Below are 7966 nucleotides of genomic sequence, written 5' to 3' on the forward strand. Positions count from 1 at the left end.
GATGTACAAGGCCAAAGGTGATGTTGTTTTCCATCTCACTGGAGAGTTTCAGCTGGTTCTGAATGAAGCTCCGGACTGTAGCCTCTCGGTCCTCATTAGCTTTCTCGGGGATGCCGGAGAATACGAGGTTGTCCCTCATGCTTCTGGCCTGGATGTTTAAGATGGTTTCCTTCATCTTCTTATTATCTCCAGACAGCTGTGACATCCCCTCAGTGAGTTGAGACAATTTTCCTTTCAACTCGGTGTTCTCGCTAACTAGCGTAGCTACTTGCTCCTGACTAAACTCCAGTGATACCTTCAGAGCCTGGAATTCCTTATGCAGCACCTCCACTAAAGCTAACCGGCTATCTGAACTGCTTAGCTTTTGATCGATAGACTCCAGTATGTCCTYAAAGCCTGTCGTTTCTGGAGAAATATTTGAAATATCGTCKGAGCTTGCCGAGCAATTCTCTTTGATGTTGGCGTGCTAACTGACATGCTAGCTGCGCTGCCGGAGGTATGTTTCGTTTTGCCCATGACTATTTTTTCAAAACACTMGTYGATGAAAAACTCCAGACTCTCCACAGTTTCTCCATCCAGTTTGTTATCCCTCTGTTGAACCTTACTGCAGGATGCACTGCWGACTGCTCTGACAGACAGAAGAAAAGACAAATAAAGAGTGAGGCTCTGGGTGGCAAAGTCAAAATGGACAGGTTCAAAATTCAGGCGACAAGCTTCTGTGACTCAAAAAGGCAATTAATAACGCCACAAGACCCCCATCTTGTAATATGTTTGCATTCATTGTTTTAGGTGGTCCTCGGTTACTTCCATAGGACATTTTAGGTCAGTATTTCTAAAACTGACAGAGTTATAATTGTTTGTATTTGCTAAGCTTGATTAATTGTGCCAGCCATTTGCGCTCTCTGGGAGGTAGAATGAATGTAATTTATTCTAATTATACGCTTTGAAAAGTGGTGAGCAGTCATGTCATGTAAACATAAATGCAACCTTCTAATTATGGTAAAGCTGCAGCAGCTCCAGCATACAAGCAATGTTTTTAACATGTTAGGCACTAATTTTAACTAACACGGCTGTAATTCATAATTAGTGTATTAGGGCCACTTAAAAGGAGCAAATATCTGCCAAAAATATCAGAAATTTTGAGATTATTTTCAGAAATTATCAAGAAAAAACAAGGAAATTCTCTGAGTTCCAAAAGTCGTAAATCTGCGAGAAAAAACTCGGAATTTCTGAGATTAATTTCTGAAATTTTCGAGAAAAACACAAGAAATTCTCTTATGTACAAAAGTCATAAATTTCCAAGAAGAAAACTCAGAAATTACCATGATTAAAGGCAAAATTTTTCAACTTTTAAACAAAATATTTTCTGACACGGTAAAGTCAGTAATTTACAAGAAAAAAACTTGGAAATTTTTGCCTTTCATTATGGAAATTTCTGAAATTTTTTCTCGCAAATTTACGACTTTTGGATTCTCAGAGAATTTCCTTGTTTTTTCTTGAAAAGTTCTGAAATTAATCTCAGGGGTTTTTTGCAGAAATTTGCCCCTCCTTTTTTATCTGCAAAGTGGTCCTAATACGCCATGGGATGGGATGTTACTCAACAGAACAAAAGAACATCCATGATTGAGTGCACAACGCTGACTCTGCAGGTAAGATTACAAGCTTTAATCTCATGAATTTTGGGGGAAAACATCATCCTAGACTTTTTGTCTTTGTATTCTCTCTCTAATTTCTTGTCAAAACCATTTAGGTGTTACGTATGACCTCATCTGAATGTTTTGCTTTCATGATTTCCTTTCATCTCTACTTCTTCCCTGACTGTCCTCTGATAGAAGAAGGAAAAAGAAACGATGGAAGACAGAAAGAAAGCCGTGACACGCAACAAAGAAGCGAAGAAAAAAATGCTGTCGATTGATGAAGCTGAATGTTTTGGATCAGTTAATCAGATCTGAGAACCCGATTCTCACTGGCTTTCTGTGGGAAAATGTTGCCCTTTTGCTTTTGGGCAATTCCCGGGCCGCACACCGGCCACATTGCTTTTGTTTTGAAGGTGAACACTGTGCAACTGCAGGATACTGATAAGTGGTGTTTGTGAGAGATTTAAGAGGCAAGATCTTGCAAAAAAGAAAAAAAGAGATACAGAATAGAGCTTTGACCAAGGCATGTTCTGAGGATGTATCAACTAAAGTCAAAACAGTGACCTTTTTGGAGATTTTGAGCATCCTAGATTGAAGCAGTCAAGAGCAGCTTTGAAAAGCCTCATRAATTAGGCTAAACAGGCTGGTTCCTGATTGGGAGTTAAACCAGATGTGTTTGATGGACTCTGCTAACAAAAACTAGCCAGCAGAATGTGTTCCAAGTGATTTTTTAACCCCAAAATGCAAACGGACAAAAGCTTTGTCACCCCAGAGGCTGCATACCTGCTCTCCTTGTGGGACTTTCACAGTCGGGCCACCAGAATAAGCTTGTCCAACAACAGTAATTCCCACAGCCAAGAAAACCATGAGTCCAGAGCAGCTGAAAAAGACAGAAAGTTATTAATGAAAGCTTTGGCTGCTTGAGTGTTTGGTGATGAATTGCCAGGAGGAGGGGGCTTACTTCTTCACGACAGTACCAAGTAATAGAATTTAGCCACAATGTTATGACCACTGATGCTTTGCCCTTAATATTACAGCAGTGTCCAATTGAGGCCGGTGGGCCAAATGTGGCCAGTCACAGCATTTTATGTGGCCCTCGAAAGCTTTAAAGTTGCATTAGGAAATTTGCCTTGTAAAAGTGCCATTTAGCTGCATAGTCACCGCCTACTTTTGCTGTGGCTCAGTTATACTGTGAAGTGGAAATTTCCCACTTACAAGTTTTAAATTTGAACTGGAACGCCAGTGGGAGAGTTCCACTGCAAAAACGTCCAAGTTTTAAAACCTCATATCCCGCCAAAAGGTCTTTTTGATCTTTTTTTAAGACTGATTTACTAAACAAGAACTGATTGTGTAAGAATAATAATCTTGTTTTCAGAATGTGTAAGATTATTTGTCTTGTTAGTCTGAAAATTTGACTCAAAATAAGTGAAAATTTTCTGCCAATGGAGTAAGAAAATATTACTTGGTAAGATTCTTGAAATAAGAAAAACTTGCATCAAATCAAGTATTTCCAGAATCTTAACAAGTAAGATTTTCTGACTCCACTGGCAGAAATTTTCACTTAATTTAAGTCAAATTTTCAGACCAACAAGACAAATAATCTTACACTTTCTGAAAACAAGATGATTATTCTTACACAATCAGTTCTTGTTTAGTAAATCAGTCTCAAAACAAGATAAAAAAAACTTTTTGGCTGGATATAAGATTTTAAAACTTGTTTAGGTGGACATTTTTTGCAGTGTCCGAATTTGAGACGGCAGCTACTAATAACAACTCAACAGAGAGTAAAACTCTCTTATTTTTACTTTTGTTAGTATTTCTGCATTATTTATTTTACATTTAGGCAGTTGTAAAAATAGTACTTTACAGTGTTTTTACAAGAGGAAAGGCTTCACGTTATTGAAATAAAATATAAACCAGAACATGTCAGAATGAGCTCAGGGACAAATCTGTCCACTGTATTGAATAAACTTGTCACAATATGAGGTACAGAAATTTGTTGCAACCCATGCACCAGTTAGCCTTGACCACCTGTGACCCTGCTTGTTTACGTTGTCTYTCCTTCCTGAAATAACTTTTGTGACCTATTGACAGCAGGGTGATAAGAGCTGGATCCTAAACTTCACAATTTGGCTCAATGCAAAGTCCAAAATAACGGCATTGGAGCACTTTTATATCATCCAGGGTAAATTAAAGTCACTGTGTGACTTCAATACATTTTTTTATTGTAATCCCAGCGCAGTAAAAAGTTTAATTAGTAACAGTAGCTTGGATAATTCTTCACTGCTGTGGTTCTTTAGAGACTCATTTGATGAATCTCGAGACGTTATTCAGATTTATTTGTACAGTTTTTGTTTTAATGGAGACAAAAGAACCTCAAATAAAATCCCACATGGAGCAACATGTTCCAGTAGTTTTGATGTTTTCTTTGCTTTAGCTTGTTATTTTCCTTTTTCTGCCCCAGATTCCCTCACTTCTCACCTCACCTGCATCCACTTACATCAAAGGACCAAAATGTCACTTCTATTTTTTGTTGAAGGCACACAGAAAAAAATAGCTAATCCAGCAACTGTAACCAGATGTTTTGTATTTTTGAATCGCTTCGTTAGGTCATGGTTTAAATTATTAATTCATTTTTTCTTTTTCTTTTTTCATATAAACTTGTCTTATCAAAACCACAACAGCACATGTTGCCTTAACAATTTTTAATTCCTGTAAAGAAGCTGAAAAAAATATCCAAATTACAAACTTTTGACTAGAATAACTAACTACTCCCTGCAAAATATAAATCAGTAATGTTGCTGATGAAATCTTACATTGTGCCATGAATAAAACACACAGAATCACACAACTTTTGGGGAAAATGACTCATAATTTTTCTGCTTTTCGATAACTCAAATCTGTTACATTGAGCAATGATTTGCCTCATTATTGCCAATAAAGCATGTCAGACCTTGGAAAAGTTCGATTTTCTTTCCCGCTCTTTGGCTCAAATCACAGAAACTAATAAATCATATCTCACGTTATAAAGTCTAAGAATCAAACTAATTAAATGAGAGAACCTAACTTTGTAATGTTTATTTAAGAGCAAAATAGATGTATAGATGGCAAAAAAATGAAAAAATAGAGAAGGAGAATGGAGCTAAATAGCAAGGATCAGCATGGARAACAGTGGTAGAAATCTGTGAATTATAACTAAAAATATCCATAAATCTAATGCCAGGTGACATGAAAACAGCTGAATATTCACAAACATACAGTGACGGATCTAGGATTTTTCTGAGTAAAGGGCCATCAAGGGGCCACAATATTCATAGAGGGGCCAAGTATTTGTTCAACATCCTTATAAATCCTTGGTTTTGGTAAGATGTATAAATTTAACCGGTCACATATGTCCCAACAATTGTAATGTAATGTAATGTTATTAAAAAAAGCTTAAATTCAATTTCCTTAGTAATTTTGCATGCATTTTTACTGTATATGGATAAAATATTCTCAAAGCATGTGAGAATGCCATTGTTTCCAGTTGAAAGATTTTTTGCAGAATTGTTCAAGTCTTTTAAAGAAGAGGATTTCTCTAAGATTGATTCATGCTGGACTTTACTGTTTGACTCATTAGCGCCTCTGGTGTTTGGGCATGGAACTGCACTCACCRTCATTGCTCTCAGACAAAAGACAGATGAGTGRCAGGACAGAGGCACTTCAGGGGGCCAATCAAATTTCAGCAGGAGCCAATGCCGAAGGTGGCCCCGCCCCTAGAACCGCCCCTGCAAACACATGCAATCTTATCATGACAAAAACATTAACTTCACTATTTAAAGCTGAAAACACAAGAGTGCAAAAAGCAACGAGGCAAACAAGAAGGAAACCAAGCAGCTGAGTTGCTCTGATTATAACTGATCGTTTGAATTTGACGTTGTCCCAAGACACAATGAAGAGGCAATCACAGATGAAATGTTGTGTGGTTTATTTTTTATATATAATTGTTCCATTTTGTTCAAAACATTATGAAAATATCATAAACATGACTGAGATAATGTGGTGTAATTCTGAGGATATATGGCCCACTCCTGCTGTGAGGTAATAGTATAAAGAGATGCTCTTTCATAGTGACAGCTGTTAATCCTCCTCTGTTTGCTGCTCTGTCAGCAGTCTGTGGATGCTGGGTGAGGCCTTGCAGTCTGCTCCTGTAACTTTGTCAAATCGCACCTTTCTGCACACTTGACCCACACACACACACACACACACACACACACACACACACACACACACACACACACACACACACACACACACACACACACAATCTTGTTTTTTGAGATCCATTTTTCTTCCATAAATTTTTCAGCAAGTAACTCGTTCCGCAAATTTTGTGCTATTTSAACTATTTATWYGTACRTCAAAACGCTCATTTTCTTCAGGACATTCCAGATATGARTTTTGATRTTWYAGCAATTTATACTTTTTAAGATAAGTAGCTTTTTCTGCCATTTTTTTCCCCGATAGAAAATGAACGGAATGTCTTCAACGTTCTTAAAACCCTTTCGAAGTTTATAAATGTTCACTGTACTTTTTACCTTTTGTTCTGGTTCTGTTTTTATTTTCACTTCTTTGTGCTAACTTCAGTTTCCTTTACATTCTTTTAAGCTAATTTTAGCTGTTTTCAGCATGTTTCAGCATGTATCAGCTTCGATTTGCTTCGTCTCAGTGTTAATTAAGCATTTTATGCTCCTTTCAGCTGCATTCAGCTGCTTTTGTCATTTTTTGCCTTTTCAGCAACTCTTTAGCTGTTTTTATTTATTTATTTATTTATTTATTTATTTATTTTGGCAAAGTGGAGTTCAATCCATGCTATCGGTTTTATGATGTTTTTTTCTGCTTAATTAAGAAAACATGCTCTTTCAGTTTCTTTTTGCCAACTTCACCTTTTTGGCTTTTTTCTTTGCAATTTTTAGCTTTTTTGCAGCTAAATTGACCTTTTGTGATAATTTGAGCTTCTTACTGCTTAATTCAGCAAATRTGCTTTTAAGTGATTATTTCAAGGCCACAAAATAAAAGCTGAAGGTCATGTTAATCGTTTTAAYTCTTGTTTTACCTTCTTTTCTAAATTTCTAAATTTCAGCTTTATTTTTTATTTTATGTTCAGAAATTCACTTAACTTTGCTTTTTACCCTTTATTTCCGGAAGTTTCAACTTTTTAATGCTTTTTAAGCTTCTTTGCAATGATTTAGCTCACTATTTTCTGCTGACTTTAGCTACATTACTGCACTGTTCAGCCATTTTTGATACATTTTTCTTTTTTCTGCTGATTTTTCCCTTTTGTTTCGGAAGTTTCAACTTTTTAATGCTTTTTAAGCTTCTTTGCAATGATTTAGCTCACTATTTTCTGCTTACTTTAGCTACATTACTGCACTGTTCAGCCATTTTTGATACATTTTTCTTTTTTCTGCTGATTTTTCCCTTTTGTTTCTCTACTTTCAGCAAAAATCAACTGTTCTAGATTAACTCACATGAACAGTTTTGCTATTAATCCTTTTCAGCTTCTTCAGCAGCTTTCAGCACATGTTTTTTTTTTTAGCATTAAGCATTCACGTTGCAATTTTGCAGGTAATACAAATTCTTATTTTATTTTATTTTTTAGGCCAGGCACTTCAAAGGGGTATCATATGGATTAACAACACTTCATATACAATGCAATAAACCAGAATATATAGCATGCAGCTAGTTTTATATTATTCACCTACAACAAAACCATAAACAAATCATTTCTCCAGGATAACTAAAACACATTTTCTTGGTCGGTTCTTGACTCACATTATGTTACTCGCTGTTTGTGCCGGAATGAAATATGTACATCGTGTGTCAAATTGAGACTCATCAATAAGGCTAAAGTTCTTGGAACATCTGCTTTAAAGCAGCCATGAAAAGATACGTATGTATGAAAAATTTCCATACAGGACCTCATTGTGTAGGATTTGGCATAAAAAAATAACTGCATGGGTTGAAAACTTTGCAGCATGCCTTAAAAGAGGCAGATATTTTGTCTCTTTCCACAGATTCATGCAGTTTCCTGAAAAACATTTCTGACTTACTGAGGCCAAAATACCAAAGCAACCAAAACCTAAATAGCTCTGCTCWGATTAAACTGAGGGGTGAAGGGAGATACTGCTCATTTTATACTCTTTTATTTAAAGGTCCTCTGTGTAATCCGGAGGTGCCCAAAGTGGGGCCCATGGGCCAAATTTGGCCCGCCAAGCCATTTGATTTGGCCCACTAGCAGTTATCCTGGTTACTAGATTGTAATCTCCTGTTTTATGTAGAAATACTAT

This window comes from Austrofundulus limnaeus, unplaced genomic scaffold (genome assembly GCF_001266775.1).
Source record: "Austrofundulus limnaeus strain Quisiro unplaced genomic scaffold, Austrofundulus_limnaeus-1.0 Scaffold158, whole genome shotgun sequence".
In the NCBI taxonomy this organism is placed as follows: domain Eukaryota; kingdom Metazoa; phylum Chordata; class Actinopteri; order Cyprinodontiformes; family Rivulidae; genus Austrofundulus; species Austrofundulus limnaeus.